We start from the raw sequence: 20297 nt of genomic DNA on the forward strand, positions 1-20297 counted from the left end.
TCAACATCCTGTCATTCCAGGCAAATCGCTTTGTCTCCCCGTGCCTACCACAAATGAATGTGTTCTTCTGTAATGTAAATTGTGCTCATCCCATGTAGTCAAGTTCACGCTATATAATGTTGCAAGGAAAAATAAAGTAGGGAAACTCGAGTTCACACACTACTGAACGCGCACTCTTAAGTGCATCAGCAGTGCACTGTGAATCGGAGCGTTTCACAGGCCTGTCACAGATAAGAAATGCTATTGAAATGAAATCCTACAAAACAATATACTACTGGCCGGCAGCAATTCATACCCGGACAACGTCGGGACGGGCTGCTAGTATGTAATAAAATTGGAGTTTAAGGCTTGGCAAGTAGTTTTGAATGCCAAGTCGAAGTGGCAGTACACCGCAGGACAGGCACTGCAGTAGCAGACTTGAGACAGGTTTGAAAGGCTACTTCTTTGGGCGGCACAATCAGTCCCTGGGGATATGGTATACCACTTTACAAGGGGCTTTCAAGTAAATTAAATCTGTCAGTCAGGTATACTCCAATTACACACATGATTAGGGAAGAAGCACGTGCACTTCAGCACTGATTAGTAGCGATAAAGTGATCAGAGTCCTAAGGCCAACAAAAAGATACAGCAAAATGCGGAGGTGAAAAGCAATGAGGTAGGCTTGAGACCACCTTAAGAATGCAAGGTCTAACAAAAACGAACTAAGGATAACATGAGTAAAACATCAGGTTTCTCTACGGCATTTGGTGAGACAAGTGGGCCTTCTTTTATCTTCCATAAAGGCAATCATTCCCGGACCCCTTTATTAGATAGCTCTTCAAGGAAAAAAGATAAAGCACTTACAAAGGAGCCTCAAATACTCAAAGATGGTAGACTTCTGTAATATGGGACGTAGACTAAAAGCAGCACGAAAACAGAGTGCAATAGGGTCCAAAAAACTTGAGTGGCACATGAGAGTATGCATGCAAGCCTATCCTTTTCCAAACTAGAGATATACTCATGCAATTTTTGTTTTAGGAGAGAATGTGCCTGCTGAAAAAAACATTATTTTTAAAAAGTGCATTGCAGAATATCAGGAATTTGCTGTGGGACACCTTGAAAACTTTAATACAGATTATTTGTACTAAACTTACAGGCAGTTGTCGTGGCCGAGTGGTTAAGGCGATGGACTAGAAATCCATTGGGGTCTACCCACGCAGGTTCGAATCCTGCCATCAACAAGAATATTTTTAACATCAGCTACAATTTCAGAAGTTAACCTTTAGAATTTCTTCCATGTCAGTTTTATAAATAGATGGCTTATTTTGGTGTCACTATTGCCCTTTCACATATTTATTATCGCTACCCCTTTCATAACTTTGCTATAACTCTCGTCCTACATTAGCGCTGGTGCAAACACTTCAAATTATTATACCCTGGCTCTCTCAGTCATACCATTCATGCACTTGAAACTTACTTTACCAATAAAAGAAGCAAATAGAGAAATAAAGCAAAAGTGCTTGCTGGATTAGGCAAACACACTTCATAAAACTGCATTTTCTTTTCTATTCTCCCCGTGTTACAAGCTTAACTGCTCCCTGTGTAATTTCTCTTAGCCTGCTCTCCCATGAAGAGAATTTTATCTACAGGCTCTTTCCGTGTTTTTCTCCTAGTCTTTCTTTCTCTTTTCTTAGATTTGTAACTGTTCCGTTACGTGCTCTATTTAGGCGAGATTAATCTCATTTGAGCTCCTTGTACCTGCTGCTGTTTTCTTCACACCTCATACTGCCTTTTCCCTCTTTCTCTCTTTCTCTGAGGTTGGTGGCTACTTTCCAAAGCTTCTGATGCCCCAATGTTCCTTCATCTTGTTGTCAGACGTGATTTGGAAAAGCAACCAAATTAACAAGCCTTTACCACTCACACATGGCAGAAGTTTATATTTTAATTCAATGAGCTAAGAAAAGCGTGTTGTGGGGCCCCTACGAGCCATGGTGCTTGCTTCATCATAATTAGGCACGCAGTCATTAGCCACAGCTCTGATCATGGGTTACTGAGGTCAGTTTCAATAATTCCTCAAAAACCTAACCATGCAGTCCCCCCTAACTGTGTAGTTATCTTGCTTTACTGCTATTTGTGTGATTAGCTGGGAGGAGCTCACGGCAGCATCCTCCCTATAAAAGTGTAGATGGACCGCTCCTTAACTCTTTCTTGCTTCACATACAGATGGCTTGAGGAGGTACAGGGGAGATGCAGGTCTAATAGACAGAATAGAAGATCTGCGCCAGGTGTGTTTCTCTGCATTGGTGTCCCATCACAGGCCCACAAGTGTATGTGTGATCTTTGATTCCTGGCAGTTCACAAGCAGGCGGCCAGTAAACGGTTTCAGCCTATTAACCACGGAGGAGATAAAGCCTTTGTATAAGGAATGAGAAAGCAATGAACACATTCAGCCTATCACAGGAGTAGCCATGAGTGTTCAGAATTATAAATTCTCCATGTCACTGTACATTATTGAGCCCAAGTAGCTCGCCGTGATCGTATAGTGGTTAGTACTCTGCGTTGTGGCCGCAGCAACCTCGGTTCGAATCCGAGTCACGGCATTGTGGTTGGCAATGTCACGGCAGTTGAGTTTTTCTTTTACAGAATTATCAAATGTACCAGTTGTTTTTGTAAAATGTCTATTAAAAACAGATCCTTTTAAATATTTAAACGATCAAACGACAAATTATTTAAACACACATGATTATAAGATGTAGCTATATTGTACTTACTGACATAAATTATCGTTCTTGAACCTATTTGCGGTGGGGGGAACGGAGCTCTCCCCATGCCAATCAGAATGCAGATGAATGCAGTTGCAGTTGAGTGACCTGTGTTGTGGCAGTCTAGAGGGAATGCACAAATGTAGCTGTCTCGCAGCCCAATCCAGACCTCAATTGGAGACAGGTTTTCAGGCAAATAGAGCAGTAAGTGCAGAGAAATGCTCACTCTCTAAGAATGGCATTTATAAAATAGTAAAGTTAAATCCAACCTCACCAGTAAATAGGATTTATCAATAAATAAATAAAGCTTCTTCTCTCTGATATGGAATTACCCCCCAAAAAGTATACGGGAATATCCAATGCTAACCTATTTGAGGGGCAGACCTCACAGTAGTGAAAAATGTAATAGACTGGTACTACCAGGACATGCAAACTACCACAGGACATGTCTTACCTTTTACTACATAGCATGATGCCCCTAGGACTACCTAGAGCCTACCTTAGGGGTTAATTATATGTAATAAAATTGGAGTTTAAGGCTTGGCAAGTAGTTTTAAATGCCAAGTCGAAGTGGCAGTACACTGCAGCACAGGCACTGCAGTAGCAGGCTTGAGACAGGTTTGAAATGCTACTTCTTTGGGCGGCACAATCAGTCCCTGGGTATATGGTATGCCACTTTACAAGGGGCTTTCAAGTAAATTAAATCTGTCAGTCAGGTATACTCCAATTACACACATGATTAGGGAAGAAGCACGTGCACTTCAGCACTGATTAGTAGCGATAAAGTGATCAGAGTCCTAAGAGTCTTACCTTTTACTACATAGCATGATGCCCCTAGGACTACCTAGAGCGGCGGTACTCATAGTACGGCCCGCGGGCCATTTGCGGCCCGCCAGACCTTCCCTTGCGGCCCCCATGGAAAACAACAGCAGTTGGGGACTCTGCGCCAGTACTGCTGTTGTGATTCCTCGGGGGCCGCATTTGCTGAGAAGAGGTCAAAGGGCATGCGCTGACAAGTAGTGTCTCGCATGCTCACCTGCGGCCCCCGCCCTCATCTGCCCCTGTGAGGTCATAGGCTTGGGTCACGGTGAGGATTTTAAAAAAAGGCACGCAAGTTGCTGCCTTTCTTTATCTGCCCTTATTTATTGCGAGTGATTTTGCAGATTAATTTACATGAATGCGACAGTAGATGGCGCTGTTGTGATCAATTGTGAGGTAATCATCAGCGAAATTTACTTTTTATGCATGTTTGTTCTCAATGAGTTAACTGGCAGGGCTTTTAGTGGGCCAGGTGCTTCAAAGCAGATGCTTAGACGGGTAGCTATCGGGGGCTCCATTTTTGCCTTCAGGGTGGAAAAAATATATCTATATATATTAACTCGGTAGCAGGGCTGCTAAGAAAGCCTTTGTCAGTTCAAATAGACACGTTTTCATTCTTTCAGTCTCGTTATTTCAGACCTGAAGTATTTTCTATATTATGTACAACAAAGTCATAGTTTTATTTATCTTATGCAACAGGAAGATAGGAATGTGGGGTTATGTAGCCTATATTCCTCACCCTGAGCTCCCCTGAATGGTAAAGATCAACCATGTCACTATATTCCAGGCTGCTAGCATTGGTCGTTTTTTAACCGAAACACTCAGTGGTAAAATCTTCATTGGGGAGTTTTTCATCACTGTGTCTGTCCTGCTTGGTTGTTTATCCAAAAATCCTGCAGGAGTCGTCTTCCCTAAGTCATACACACTGTAAGACCGAATAATCCAGGGTCCTTGTCCCAACATGAAATATTAGTAGCACCAACACACTTTGCCAGTAGCTAACACAGTGCAAAAGGCCATGCAGATTTCAGTGTGTCACACTTAAAGAGTACTAAACACAAATGAGATGCGTGACTTGGACTGCTTACAGCACTCTTGCATCTATCGGAGTTCCAATGCTTCTGGGCAGCCCCCTTCTTATCCAACTCCATTGGTCACATTAGATACCCCTCTTACCTAAATTACTACAGAGCACCCTAGAATAAACTACCACGCCCCTAAATAACTTGCATGCTTTGTTGCATTGAGCAGAGGCAACTACTTCCTTTTAAAAATGGAGAAGAACACGCCCTCCTCAAATAGACTGATTTTACTTCTTTCACAGTCTCATCTTTTCAGATCTGACGCATTTTCAATATTATAATTTATATACAACAAAGCCATAGTTGTTGCTTATTTATCTCATGCAACTAACAACTATTGGCAAAACGAATAGTCCTGACTTGTTGCAGGTATAATGTTACTGGTTGTAGTATCTGATTATCTGGATCCAATGACAAACAGCAACATACCACTATGCTAAACAAAGATTTTTGTTTACATATTTTTAAGCCAACACCTTAATTTTTTTAAGCCAACACCTTAATTTTATCGGTCATTGCTCTTTGAGAGAACCCTCAGGTTTTTCATCCCACTAAAAGCCCTGTAACCAGGCAATCCATGTCAGTTATGTGTTAATATCGCCGTAGTTTGATCTAAAAATCTATTTTTAGGTTCTGTTGCGTCTGTTAATAGTAGAGAAATACTGCTATTTAAAGAGATAGAGACTGACTGACTACGAGAGAGACTGACAGAGAGAGCGACTGACTGACAGAGCGACTTACTGAGAGAGAGCGACTTACTGAGAGAGAGAGACTGACTGACGCAGAGACTTACTGGTTGAGAGAGAGAGAGAGACTGACAGAGAGAAACTGAGAGAGAGAGACTGACTGACAGAGAGACTTACTGGCTGAGAGAGAGAGACACTGACAAAGAGAGAGAGACTGATGGAATTGGGGTCAAAGTGTGTATGGAGCTATGCGATGCCTCTTAAGATTGCTATTATCTGCTAATATGAATATATTGTCAAAATGTGCTCTTTGTACTTACATCTGCTTTTGAAATATAGCATTGTCACATTGTCTAATGTTTTTAAACAGGTTTGATTTTTTTTACTCTAGGCCCGCCCCCACTAACCCTGCCCCCACTGACACTGCCCCCACTGACCCCGCCCCTACTGGTGCGGCCCTCAGCCACAACCCACACTGTAATTTTGGCCCCCGACAGAAAGTTTGTGAGTACCCATGACCTAGAGCCTACCTTAGGGGTTAATTATATGTAATAAAATTGGAGTTTAAGGCTTGGCAAGTAGTTTTAAATGCCAAGTCGAAGTGGCAGTACACTGCAACACAGGCACTGCAGTAGCAGGCTTGAGACAGGTTTGAAATGCTACTTCTTTGGGCGGCACAATCAGTCCCTGGGTATATGGTATACCACTTTACAAGGGGCTTTCAAGTAAATTAAATCTGTCAGTCAGGTATACTCCAATTGCACACATGATTAGGGAAGAAGCACGTGCACTTCAGCACTGATTAGTAGCGATAAAGTGATCAGAGTCCTAAGGCCAACAAAAAGATACAGCAAAATGCGGAGGTGAAAAGCAATAAGGTAGGCTTGAGACCACCTTCAGAATGCAAGGTCTAACAAAAACGAACTAAGGATAACAAGAGTAAAACATCAGGTTTCTCTATGGCATTTGGTGAGACAAGTGGGCCTTCTTTTATCTTCCATAAAGGCAATCATTCCCGGACCCCTTTATTAGATAGCTCTTCAAGGAAAAAAGATAAAGCACTTACAAAGGAGCCTCAAATACTCAAAGATGGTAGTCTTCTGTAATATGGGCCGTGGACTAAAAGCAGCACGAAAACTGAGTGCAATAGGGTCCAAAAAACTTGAGTGCCACATGAGAGTATGCATGAAAGCCTACCCTTTTCAAAACTAGAGATATACTCATGCAATTTTTGTTTTAGGAGAGAATGTAACTGCTGAAAAAAACATTATTTTTAAAAAGTGCATTGCAGAATATCAGGAATTTGCTGTGGGACACCTTGAAAACTTTCATACAGATTATTTGCACAAAACTTACAGGCAGTTGTTGTGGCCGAGTGGTTAAGGCGATAGACTAGAAATCCATTGGGCTCTCCCCGCGCAGGTTTGCATTCTGCCGACAACGAGAATCTTTTTAACACCAGCTACAATTTCAGAAGTTAACCTTTAGTATTTCTTCCATGTCAGTTTTATAAATAGGTTGCTTATTTTGGTGTCACTATTGCCCTTTCACATATTTATTATCGCTACCCCTTTCATATCTTTGCTATAACTCTCGTCCTACATTAGCGCTAGTGCAAACGCTTCAAATCATTATACCCTGGCTCTCTCAGTCATACCTGTGCATGCACTTGAAACTTACTTTACCAATAAAAGAAGCAAATAGAGAAATAAAGCAAAAGTGCTTGCTTGATGAGGCAAACACACTTCATAAAACTGCATTTTCTTTTCTTTTCTCCCCATGTTACAAGCTGAACTGCTCCCTGTGTAATTTCTCTTAGCCTGCTGTCCCATGAAGAGACTTTTATCTACAGGCTCTTTCTGTGTTTCTTTCCTAGTCTTTCTTTCCCTTTTCTTAGATTTGTAACTGTTCCTTTACGTGCTCTATTTAGGCGAGATTAATCTCATTTGAGCTCCTTGTACCTGCTTCTGTTTTCTTCACACCTCATACTGCCTTTTCCCTCTTTCTCTCTTTCTCTGCGGTTGGTGGCTACTTTCCAAAGCTTCTGATGCCCCAATGTTCCTTCATCTTGTTGTCAGACGTGAGTTGGAAAAGCAACCAAATTAACAAGCCTTTACCACTCACACATGGCAGAAGTTTATATTTTAATTCAATGACCTAAGAAAAGCATTTTGTGGGGCCCCTACGAGCCATGGTGCTTGCTTCATCATGATTAGGCACGCAGTCATTAGCCACAACTCTGATCATGGGTCACTGAGGTCAGTTTCAATAATTCCTCAAAAACCTAACCATGCAGTCCCGCCTAACTGTGTAGTTATCTTGCTTTACTGCTATCTGTGTGATTAGCTGGGAGGAGCTCACGGCAGCATCCTCCCTATAAAAGTGTAGATGGACCGCTCCTTAACTCTTTCTTGCTTCACATACAGATGGCTTGAGGAGGTACAGGGGAGATGCAGGTCTAATAGACAGAATAGAAGATCTGCGCCAGGTGCTTTTCTCTGCATTGGTATCCCATCACAGGCCCACAAGTGTATGTGTGATCTTTGACTCCTGGCAGTTCACAAGCAGGCGGCCAGGAAACGGTTTCAGCCTATTAACCACTGAGGAGACAAAGCCTTTGTATAAGGATTGAGGAAGCAATGAACACATTCAGCCTATCACAGGAGTAGCCCTGAGTGTTCGGAATTATAAATTCTCCATGTCACTATACGTTATTGAGCCCAAGTAGCTCGCCGTGATCGTATAGTGGTTATTACTCTGCGTTGTGGCCGCAGCAACCTCGGTTCGAATCCGATTCACGGCATTGTGGTTGGCAATGTCACGGCAGTTGTTTTTTTTTTTTACAGAATTATCAAATGTACCAGTTGTTTTTGTAAAATGTCTATTAAAAACAGATCCTTTTACAAATTTAAACGATTTAACGACAAATTATTTAAACACACATGATTATAAGATGTAGCTATATTGTACTTACTGACATAAATTATCGTTCTTGAACCTATTTGCGGTGGGGGGAACGGAGCTCTCCCCATGCCAATCAGAATGCAGATGAATGCAGTTGCAGTTGAGTGACCTGTGTTGTGGCTGTCTAGAGGGAATGCACAAATGTAGCTGTCTCGCAGCCCAATCCAGACGTCAATTGGAGACAGGTTTTCAGGCAAATAGAGCAGTAAGTGCAGAGAAATGCTCACTCTCTAAAAATGGCATTTATAAAATAGTAAAGTTAAATCCAACCTCACCAGTAAATAGGATTTATCAATAACTAAATAAAGCTTCTCCTCTCTGATATGGAATTACCCCCCAAAAAGTATAAGGGAATACCCTATGCTAACCTATTTGAGGGGCAGACCTCACAGTAGTGAAAAATGTAATAGACTGTTTGGTACTACCAGGACATGCAAACTACCACAGTACATGTCTTACCTTTTACTTACATAGCACGATGCCCCTAGGACTACCTAGAGCCTACCTTAGGGGTTAATTATATGTAATAAAATTGGAGTTTAAGGCTTGGCAAGTAGTTTTAAATGCCAAGTCGAAGTGGCAGTACACTGCAGCACAGGCACTGCAGTAGCAGGCTTTAGACAGGCTTGAAATGCTACTTCTTTGGGCAGCACAATCAGTCCCTGGGTATATGGTATACCACTTTACAAGGGGCTTTCAAGTAAATTAAATCTGTCAGTCAGGTATACTCCAATTACACAAATGATTAGGGAAGAAGCACGTGCACTTCAGCACTGATTAGTAGCGATAAAGTGATCAGAGTCCTAAGGCCAACAAAAAGATACAGCAAAATGCCTAGATGAAAAGCAATAAGGTAGGGTTGAGGCCACCTTAAGAATGCAAGGTCTAACAAAAACAAACTAAGGATAACATGAGTAAAACATCAGGTTTCTCTACGGCATTTGGTGAGACAAGTGTGCCTTCTTTTATCTTCCATAAATGCAATCTTTCCCTGACCCCTTTATTATATAGCTCTTCAAGTAAAAAAGATAAAGCACTTACAAAGGAGCCTCAAATACTCAAAGATGGTAGACTTCTGTAATATGGGCCATAGACTAAAAGCAGCACGAAAACAGAGTGCAATAGGGTCCCAAAAACTTGAGTGCCACATGAGAGTATGCATGAAAGCCTATCCTTTTCCAAACTAGAGATATACTCATGCAATTTCTGTTTTTAGGAGAGAATGTGCCTGCTGAAAAAAACATTATTTTTAAAAAGTGCATTGCAGAATACCAGGAATTTGCTGTGGGACACCTTGAAAACTTTCATACAGATTATTTGCACAAAACTTACAGTCGGTTGTTGTGGCCGAGTCGTTAAGGCGATGGAGTAAAAATCCATTGGGGTCTCCCCGCGCAGGTTCGAATCCTGCCAAAAACGAGAAGCATTTTAACATCGGCTACAATTTCAGAAGTTAACCTTTAGAATTTCTTCCATGTCAGTTTTATAAATAGGTGGCTTATTTTGGTGTCACTATTGCCCTTTCACATATTTATTATCGCTCCCCCTTTCATATCTTTGCTATAACTCTCGTCCTACGTTAGCGCAAACACTTCAAATTATTATACCCTGGCTCTCTCAGTCATACCTTTCATGCACTTGAAACTTACTTTACCAATAAAAGAAGCAAATAGGCGTGGCCAAGATGGCGGAGTGAGCGGACGCGTCTCGCTACAGCTCCTGCCAACTGCCTGAATTAGGCACCGGTTCCGGCACCTTTTCTGACCGAACTCACTGGTCTGGGCTGCCGGATGCGTTCTAGCACCGGAGCGGAGCAGCAAGCAGCTTCGTGGGGCGCTGTGGACGGAAGCGCCACGGAACAACGGCCCGGAGGAGTGGAGAGCCCATCCCCCCCTCCGTCCTGAAAGCGAGGCCGAAGTACAACGGAAGGCGCAGCCGAGCGGAGGTACCCAGCCGGGCCTGAGACTGGGCCCATCCGCAAGCTACTGTTCCAGGTGCGGAGCCTCCTGCGGGTGCTGCCGGGGGAACGGATGAGGGGGAGAAACTGCCCTGGCGACAGGACGAGTGCGACAGCCCTGCAGACAGCGGAGGACGGCAGCGGCAGCACGCAAGGACCACGGAGGTGAGCGCGGCCCCTGCGCACGACAGGCGGGGGGTGCCGAGGCGGCCCTGGAGCAGTTTGGGGGTGTGTGGGGCAGCGAGCCTCCCCGCGGGCATTTCGGCCCGGGATCTGCTGGGCCCTGCCTATATTGAACTGTTTGGGCCCCCGTGAGGGCCCCAGTCCCGGGGCATCCCCTGCCTCCCTGTGCACCGAGCGGAGCCTCCCGAGGATCTTCATTGGGGAAGCCTGTTGAGCACGTCAGGGGCCCTCACCTGGAGCTGTTTGGCCCTAGGCACCGCCCGGGGGGCACATGTCCTTGAACCAGCGGCCCCTGACCCTCGGCGGATAAAAGCGGCACCCAGCTTCCCAGGCGGCCCGAACTTTCTTCTTCTTCGAGGGTCCTGATCCCACAGCTTGGGCTCTACGTCTGGCTTGCCGCTGGGAGCCGAGCGGGAGACGGGAAAGACGTGCCACGATCCTGCGCCACGATTTGAGGAGGGGTCTTTGAGAGAGAATAGCCCGCGGGGGGCCCAACGGTTGGTGGCAAGCTCGCCGCGACTAGTAAACAGCGACCAGACAAGGGGCCGCGGAGGAAGGGGCGCCTGGGCCCCCGCAACGGAGGAATGTCCACGAGTAGGCCGCCCCGAGGCAAGACAGTGAAGGAGATGTTTTCTAAATCGCACTCCCATCAGCTGAAGGACGCCACGGCCCTCGCACCGAAGAAGGCGGAACAGGCCCTGGAGGAGGGTGCGGAACCCATTACGAAGGCCTTCCTGGAGTCCCTCTTCGCCACCCTGAGAGACGACATCCAAACCCTTAAGACTGAGTTCTCCAGTGAGATTCGAGAGGTGCGACGCGAAATGGACGGCATAGGCGAACGGGTGGCGGATTTGGAGACCAAGGGCGACGAGCGGGAAACGGAACTCTCAACTCAGCAACAGGAGATCATTCGCCTACACGATCAACAGGTGGATCTGCAGCTTCACCTGGAAGACCTGGAAAACCGCTCTAGGCGGCATAACATACGCATTCGCAATGTGGCCACATCTGACGCTACTCAAGATGTATTTCGCTATGCCAAGGAACTCTTCAACCACGTGCTGGGGAGGCCATTAGACTCACCCCTGCAGCTTGACAGGGCCCACAGGACTGGCCCGCCCCGTGCGGCAATGGCCCCACCGCCCGACATCCTGGTGTGTGTCCAGGATTACCGCACTAAGGAGGAAATTCTTCACAAAGCGCGCCAGTCACATCCGATAGCATTTCAGGGCACGTCGCCATTGCTGTTTCAGGACTTGGCGGCGCTTACGCTGCACAAACGCCGGCTCTTCAAGCCGGATACCTCCTTCCTACAGCAGAAGGGTTTTCTGTACAGTTGGGGCCACCCCTTCCGTCTAATCTTCAGACTGGACAATAAGCAATACCAACTCTGATCGGTGGCTGAAGCTTGCTCTCTGCTTGGCATCGAGACACCGACAGAGGATGCGGAGGCCCAGGGGCCCATGCCGGAGACCAAGGGGACGAGGCCACAATGGAGCCAACAGTGACGCAGGAGACGAGTCAAGAAACCTCCGGCGACGGAAATTGCAGCGGGTCAGCGTGCCGCGGTGGACGCAGTGGCCACAGATGGTAGTTCGGGCCCCACGGGATGACCGCCTCAGGACATCGTCTGATTCACTTGTCCGCTCTGGCCTTCTGGCCGTTGGCGGGAGAGAGGCTCCCGGACAATCCAGTAAGACTACCTTACTTTATTTCCTTTTACTACTTTTCATCCCTGGATGAGAGACTATGACTTTCTTTTGGACACTCCATGATAGTTGGCAGTTGGGGGGGAGGGGGGTGGATCCTTGGGGGTTGGGTGAGTTCTTTGGGGTTGGGCGAAGGGGAGGGGGGGACTCGTGGTTCATGGTCGACGGGCTGAATGAAGAGATGAGGCAGCAGGGGTGGAAAGGGCGGCAATGCTGGGAGGTGGGTGGGTCTGCCAGTGCGGGTTTGGGGCACCGGACTGATGATATGCTACTAGTCACTACTTCGTTGAATAACAATGGGTGACTTGGTTGTACTCACTCTCAATGTGAGAGGTTTGAACAATCCAGTGAAACGTAAGGCGGTACTCTTGCTTCTAGAGCGTTCCAAGGCTGACATCTGCCTATTGCAAGAGACACACCTCCTAGCTAGGGACTGCCACCGCCTCCATTCTAACAAATTTCCACTGCAATTTTTCTCCTCCTGCACAGAGAAAAAGGCCGGAGTAGCAATCCTGGTGGCACGCACATTCAGGGGTACGTTTTTGGGTAAGATGGCAGAAATTAAAGGCCGGTTGGTGGTTTACAGGTTTGCGTTAGGAAACCTAAACTACACGATTGGTTCGATTTACGGTCCAAATGAAGGCCAAGAAAAGTTCATACACTCCGCGCTTACAGAGGCGACTGACATGGTAGACCGTCACATTTTTCTGGGGGGTGATTTGAACTTGGTCCTAGACAACTTGCTAGATCGCTCCTGTCAGCGCGTTAGCCAGGTGGGCGCCTTGTCTCCGTCAGGTTTGGCTCGCTAGAGGGATCTTGGGCTTGTGGATGCATGGCGCGAGCTTCATCCTGGCGAAACAGACTACACGCACTTCTCAGCAGCGCGTAGGACCTATGCGCGTCTAGATTACCTGCTTGTCTCCACTGCGGCTCGCCCACTTGTCACTAATGCAGAAATCGGAACAGCGTCGCTATCTGATCACGCGCCGGTCACGGTCACCCTGACAGGGCCACGAGAGCCACGTTTAGGCAGGGTGTGGAGACTCCGGGACTCCTTGCTTTATAGGAAAGACGTGGTTACTAGAATCCAGGCCGCCATAAAGGACTATCTGTCCCACAACAATAACGAGGATACGACGCTTACAACGCAGTGGGCTGCTCTCAAGGCTGTGCTGAGAGGTGAATTTATCTTGCTTTCCTCCGCAGAAAATAAGGAGCGCCAGGTCAAACGGGACGAACTCACCCAAAATACCAGAGAGCTTGAGCAAATTCACAGAAGGACGGGAGCTCCGAGAATTTGGAGACAATTACGGACTGCCCGTCAACAACTGGCTGCACTTGACATTGACAGGGCGGAGTACGCAGCTTTACGGCTGAAACATGCCTACTACACTGGAGGGGATAGATGTGGGCGTCTCCTGGCACACAAATTACGTACGGTAGCCCAGAAACGTGAGGTTAAGGAACTGAAGGGGCCCGATGGCACCAGAGTCACCGGTGACCGTGCAATCGCGGAGGCTTTCAGTGACTTCTATGCCACTCTCTATGAGGCGGATCCGCCTAACCCAGAGGCAGAATTGGCCTTTCTCGAGGAGGTACCGTTGCCAGCCCTGACCTAGGAACAGGTGGATAATTTGGAGAGAGACATCCGCCCGGAGGATGTTATCTCGGCAATCTCTCGGCTCAAACTCGGGAAGGCGCCGGGGCCGGATGGCTTCCCGGCGTGCTTCTACAAGACCTTTTGTATTCAACTCGCACCCCTCTTGGCCAGACTCTTTACATCATTCGCAGAGGACGGGGCGATCTCCCGGGACTTGCTCGAAGCAGCCATCGCGGTCATACCCAAGCCAGACAAAGATCCGACTGACTGTGGGGCTTACCGGCCCATTTCCCTTTTAAACGTCGATCTCAAATTATACACAAGCGTCCTCGCTTCTAGGTTGTGCCCCTACATGGGAGGCCTTATTCAGCCGGATAAGTCTGGCTTCATCCCCGAGCGCCAGACTTCTGACAACACCAAGCGGGCCCTCCATCTCATTGAGAAGGCGTCCCGTACGCAGGGCGAATATATGATGCTAGCCATCGACGCAGAGAAGGCCTTTGATAGGGTCCATTGACCATATCTCGAGAAGGTCCTTCTAAAAGCGGGAATGGGTCCCAAATTCCGGGCCATAGTACTTAATTGCTACAAATTTCCCTTGGCCTCCGTTAGAGTCAATGGCTTGTCCTCCCCGCGTTTCCAGATTGAGAGAGGCACCAGGCAGGGGTGCACGCTGTCTCCTCTCCTGTTCGCCCTCTATATGGAGCCGCTGGCACAGCTCATCCGAACTGACCCGGAAATTAGAGGCATCAAATTCGGGGCAGACGTCCACGTCATCAGTCTATACGCTGACGACGTCTTGTTGTCACTTGCGGACCCCCGGGGCTCTCTCCCTGCCTGCATGACCGCCCTAGACAGGTTCAGAGGCGTGTCGGGCTTCAAGGTCAACTGGACGAAATCGGTGGCCCTTGACCTAACCCTTGCCGCAGACACACGCGCCACGCTGCAGGCCCGGTTCCCTCTGCGATGGGCCACGGAGACGGTTCCCTATCTGGGGATCAACCTGGCGGCCTCCCTTCAGACCACAGTGGACGTTAACTACACCCGCCTCCGGTAGAAGGTTCGGCAGGAGCTGGGGCAGTGGAAACACTACCCGTTGTCCTGGTTGGGCAGGGTTGCGGCGATCAAGATGACGGTCCTACCCCAGATTCTGTATGTTTTTCGCACTATACCTCTCGCCCCCCCAACAGGATGGATTAAGCTGGTGCAGTCTGATCTTTCCCAATTTGTTTGGAACGGAAGGAAACCGCGCCTAAAAGCCCAAATAGCGATGCTCGCGCCAGAACAAGGGGGGATCGGGATTCCGAACTTTGCCGCTTACTTCCAGGCGGCACAACTACGCTTCTTGGCAGAGTGGGTCCAATGGGAGTCCGGGAAACACTGGTTATTTCAAGACCAGGCAGTAGCGGGGCGCACATTACAAGAGATCCCGTTTATGCGCAAAATACATAGGCCCCGTAACTTGTACGCCTCCCACATTACGCGAGTCCCGCTGGAGATCTGGGATCGGGTGGGAGTGGACCTCGGTCTCACAACCGCCCCCTCTCCCCTCACCCTCATTCTTGATAACCCTGACTTTCAACCGGGGCTGGACGGAAAGGCCGTCGAACGATGGAAGTCAGCCGGCTGTCGCTCCCTTTGCCAGATATACGGTCCGGAAGGGATAATTCCATTTCCGCAACTACGCCAGGACTTTGGCCTCCCGGAGACCGAACGACTCCATTACTTTCAAGTTAGGCATTGGGCCCTCGGTAAGACGGTAAGACCAGACGCAGATCGGAGACTGACGAATTTCGAATATTGGTTGATCACCCGCAAGTCGGACAAGCAGCTAATCTCTGACTTATATAAAATGCTCACACTCAAACACCAGCACACATACAGCGCGAGTAGAGCATGGTGGGAGAGGGAGATGGGGAGGACATTTACTCATAAAGAGTGGGAGGGTATATACTACAGGGCTCGACATTCGGCATACCATATGGGGCTCACGGACACTCTAACGAAGGTGGTGACCTACTGGTACTACACCCCAGAACGCCTATATGAAATGGATAGTACCAAAGACCCCCTGTGTTGGCGAGGCTGCGGACAGCTAGGCACCCTCACGCACATTCTTTGGGACTGCAGCCTATTGCAGAGGTACTGGCGTCAGGTTCTGGATGATGTGGACAAACACTTTGACACTGAAATCCCGCGTTTCCCATCCTACGTCATTCTAAGGCTCCCAAATGCACTGACCTACCCCCTACGCTCACGAAGGGGGGGCTTGGTAGCCATTCCTCTGGGCTCGGCCCTACAGAACATTGTAACCCACTGGCGCACGACCCACGTCCCCACATATCAAGCGTGGCTCCACCGCCTGTGGCTAGTCCTGGGTATGGAAAGACTTTCTCTGTATAAAGCTGGGGAAGGGGCGAGGTACGCGGAACTCTGGCAGCCGTTTCTAGCTCTTCTGTCCTCGGAGTTTGTGGAAGTCACCTGTCCGAGGTATCTTCGATTGCTAAGGTTGACTGAGATTGCCCCAACGGAGGGGAACGCCATGCCTGCCCTCAAATCGGGAACGGGATGAAGTATGACTAGCCGGAACGAGACCATGGATCACCGGGGGGGGAGGGGGGTTCAAGGGGGGAGCAGTGGGGTTGGGGTTTGGGTTTGTTGGGGTTGGAGTTTCTGGGCGAGGGGGGGACTGGTTACGGGATGGGACAGGTTGGGGGGGTCTAGGGACGGGGGATGATAGTTTTATAGTGTGTTGACCAATGGCACGGTTGTGCGATGGGCATAAGCCATATTTTAGGTCACCATCAGAGGGTGCGGGCTGAAGACAGGAGTTGGAGCTGCCCTCATTATCGTTGCATTTTTTTTGGGAAACGCGGCGGCCCGGTTGGGTTGTAGGCGGCTTGCTGTGTATAACTACAATTTCTATATACTGCATACCCTACCCTCTGAGGCACTCGCACCCTAGCTCTACTGACCTGATTGACAAGCACCCGTGTGTGTTGATACCTGTATCGTGTTGATTTCTTCAATAAAAAACATTTATTACTAAAAGAAGCAAATAGAAAAATAAAACAAAAGTGCTTGCTGGATTAGGCAAACACACTTCATAAAACTGCATTTTCTTTTCTATTCTCCCCGTGTTACAAGCTTAACTGCTCCCTGTGTAATTTCTCTTAGCCTGCTGTCCCAGGAAGAGAATTTTATCTACAGGCTCTTTCCGTGTTTTTTTCCTAGTCTTTCTTTTCCTTTTCTTAGATTTGTAACTGTTCCTTTATGTGCTCTATTTAGGCGCCATTAATCTCATTTGAGTTCCTTGTACCTGCTGCTGTTTTCTCCACACCTCATACTGCCTTTTCCCTCTTTCTCTCTTTCTCTGAGGTTGGTGGCTACTTTCCAAAGCTTCTGATGCCCCAATGTTCCTTCATCTTGTTGTCAGACGTGAATTGGAAAAGCAACCAAATTAACAAGCCTTTACCACTCATACATGGCAGAGGTTTATACTTTAATTCAATGAGCTAAGAAAAGCGTGTTGTGGGGCCCCTACGAGCCATGGTGCTTGCTTCATCATAATTAGGCACGCAGTCATTAGCCACAGCTCTTATCATGGGTCACTGAGGTCAGTTTCAATAATTCCTCAAAAACCTAACCATGCAGTCCCCCCTAACTGTGTAGTTATCTTGCTTTACTGCTGTTTGTGTGATTAGCTGGGAGGAGCTCACGGCAGAATCCTCCCTATAAAAGTGTAGATGGACCGCTCCTTAACTTTTTCTTGCTTCACATACAGATGGCTTGAGAAGGTACAGGGGAGATGCAGGTCTAATAAACAGAATAGAAGATCTGCGCCAGGTGTGTTTCTCTGCATTGGTGTCCCATCACAGGCCCACAAGTGTATGTGTGATCTTTGACTTCTGGCAGTTCACAAGCAGGCGGCCAGGAAACGGTTTCAGCCTTTCAACCACTGAGGAGACAAAGCCTTTGTATAAGGAATGAGGAAGCAATGAACACATTCAGCCTATCACAGGAGTTCCCTGAGTGTTCCGAATTATAAATTCTCCATGTCACTGTATGCTATTGAGCCCAAGTAGCTCGCCGTGATCGTATAGTGGTTAGTACTCTGCGTTGTGGCCGCAGCAACCTCGGTTCGAATCCAAGTCACGGCATTGTGGTTGGCAATGTCACGGCAGTTGGGTGTTTCTTTTACAGAATTACCAAATGTACCAGTTGTTTTTGTAAAATGTCTATTAAAAACAGATCCTTTAAAATATTGTTGTTTTTTTTTGTTTTTTTTTTTTGAAAACCTTTATTGTGACATAAGGCAAATACAATTGCAGGCCAGCAAGAGCACAGCAGGCCATTATCACAGAGACGGTCAATGCAAATCAATAAGTCAAAACACATACATCCCGCCTCCTCAATTCCACATCAACACCCAGGATACTGTCGCACCATAGTGGTACCAGGATAAGAGAGGTTTTTTGTTTTTTTTTAAAGTTCAGAGATAGAACAGGATCCGATGTCATACAATCTAGTAACACCAGAGGTAGGGGACATCACAAATCAGGATATGCACATTCGGGACCACTGCAGGAGGGGCGCAGGCACTAACGTGCACTAAACAGGATAGACAACAAATAGTACATTACGCCCCCCAATGCAGCACACGCCCGCCGTACCTAAAAAGGAACTATTATAACATCCCCCATACTGGCTTGAGACATAAGAACATCCGGCAAGCCCCCTACTACTCGGAATCCCAAAGATAAGAAAAAGAAAGAAAGGAAAGAAAAAGCCAAGCAGAGCAAGAGAGAAAAAGAGGCCCTAGAGACTGAAAAAGGGAAAGAAAAACAGAGAATACCCCCCACCCTGCACCCCTGCCTCCGGCTACGGCCTCCCCCTCAGCAGAGTGCCTGTCGCCCATTTTATGAAACCCGAGATTTAGAAGAGAGAGAAAAGAAACTACCACCCACCTAGACTAAAAGAGGAACCCAAGCGAGGGAAGGAAAAGAAAGAAATGAAAAACGGAGGGGAGCCCTCCAGCAGTCCCTCGGCCTCTCCCTCTGCAAATAACGTATGCGGACAGGACGTAAAACACCTCCGCTAAAAGCAGTACAATAGAACAGTGCACTAGGCACAGGATCAGCCCAGCATGGCAACAAATAAGACAATATGCCACACATCCCCCATAAACCCGCAAGCAGGAAGTATCGAGACGGAGGAAACATCATTTATCCTTGTCCTGTCCTGCGCATACCACGATGGCCCACCAAATTGTCGCACTCCAAATCCGCAATCGTAAGGAATAGGAATATCAGAGCAAACCCAGACAGCAGCAATTCTGTAGTGCTGCGATGCGATCGGACCTCATCCGAGCCCGTTTCCTGCCAACGTGATGGACCCAACCTGACGCAATAACATGACTGCCACATCGCAATCGGCAAAGCAGAGCAGGGAAAGATCGTCACATTGTCAAAACGTGGTTGGAGCAGAACCAGAGATACCAACAGCATGGCGTGGAAAGAAAGTCCATCGCTCGGTTCCAAGCAGGAGCCCACGGATAGTTCTAGATCACGAATGTCACCAACTGGAGATGGCTCGAGAGCCCGTGTCCCGGATTCTGGGATATCAGTAGCCGGCGCCATATTGTCGCGTCTGGGTAAGAAGTGAAGCATCCCACTGTGCGCCCACGAACCACCCGGGCTCATTAGTTCCGCCACAAAGACAACATCATCCAGCTTATCACCCAGTGAACGGGCATCCTGCTCCAAGGTATCGCGAAGGTCAGCTAGGGCAGCAAGTGGATCGCCAAGATGTAGTTCTGCTCCGTGCCCCCTTTTTGTCAAGCTCCCTTCCTCCATAGGATAAAAATCAGGTCGGGACTCGGTTTCACGGATGCAGCACTCTGCTCCCCTCGCTACGTTCCGAGGAAGCACAATCATAGATCGGGGCCGGGGCACGCGCAGCAGGGCATCAGGCGTCATGGTATCACCAGCAGGGCACCCAAACAGTGGAGTCGTAGCCAAAACACAGCCGCCGAGGGAGTCCGCGCTATTAAACGCGGCCGGGCTCAAATTCGGGATTCTCCCGCAATTAGCGGGACGGGTCTCACCACGGTCCCCGGCGGCAAGCAAGCAAAGTTCCCAAAAAAGCACAAACGACTCAGGGGAACCATGAAGGGTCGATCTCTAACTCATGCCCCCAATCAGCTGAGCGAGCGATCCGAAAATCGGCCGGTCCGATTCGATCCGGAGCCGACCGGCCCCTCACTGCAGCTGGTGGCCGTTGTTGTGCAATTGATGGCCGGTCCTGCAGTCCAGACGAGTCCCCGGTCTTCAAGCTGCCTCGGGCCGCAAACGTCGCTGTCCGTTTCTCCCCGTGTGGAGGTGGTACAAACCTCGGGGACGCGCCATCGAGTACCGGAGCAGCTCCTGCGCCCGTGTGTGCCCTTTCGAATCAGGATATCAGGCAGAAGGCGCCCTCGGGAGGAGATGGTACACGGAGCCGGGGGACTGGGTGGCCATCTTCGACGCCGGCTTGGCTCCTCCTCCCTTTAAAATAT

The 20297-nt window shown here is 48.1% G+C and overlaps 3 non-coding genes across 3 annotated transcripts; all 3 read left to right on the top strand.

Annotated features, from left to right (window-relative positions):
* The first annotated feature begins 1138 nt into the window (after positions 1-1138).
* On the top strand, positions 1139-1220 carry TRNAS-AGA (transfer RNA serine (anticodon AGA)). Its single transcript has one exon. It is a non-coding gene; the product is annotated as a tRNA-Ser (tRNA).
* Positions 1221-2507: 1287 nt separating this feature from the next.
* Positions 2508-2579, top strand: TRNAH-GUG (transfer RNA histidin (anticodon GUG)). The gene has a single exon. It is a non-coding gene; the product is annotated as a tRNA-His (tRNA).
* A 7050-nt stretch (positions 2580-9629) lies between these two features.
* TRNAF-AAA (transfer RNA phenylalanine (anticodon AAA)) lies at positions 9630-9711 on the top strand. Its single transcript has one exon. It is a non-coding gene; the product is annotated as a tRNA-Phe (tRNA).
* The last annotated feature ends 10586 nt before the right edge of the window (positions 9712-20297 follow it).

This window comes from Lissotriton helveticus, chromosome 12 (genome assembly GCF_964261635.1).
Source record: "Lissotriton helveticus chromosome 12, aLisHel1.1, whole genome shotgun sequence".
In the NCBI taxonomy this organism is placed as follows: domain Eukaryota; kingdom Metazoa; phylum Chordata; class Amphibia; order Caudata; family Salamandridae; genus Lissotriton; species Lissotriton helveticus.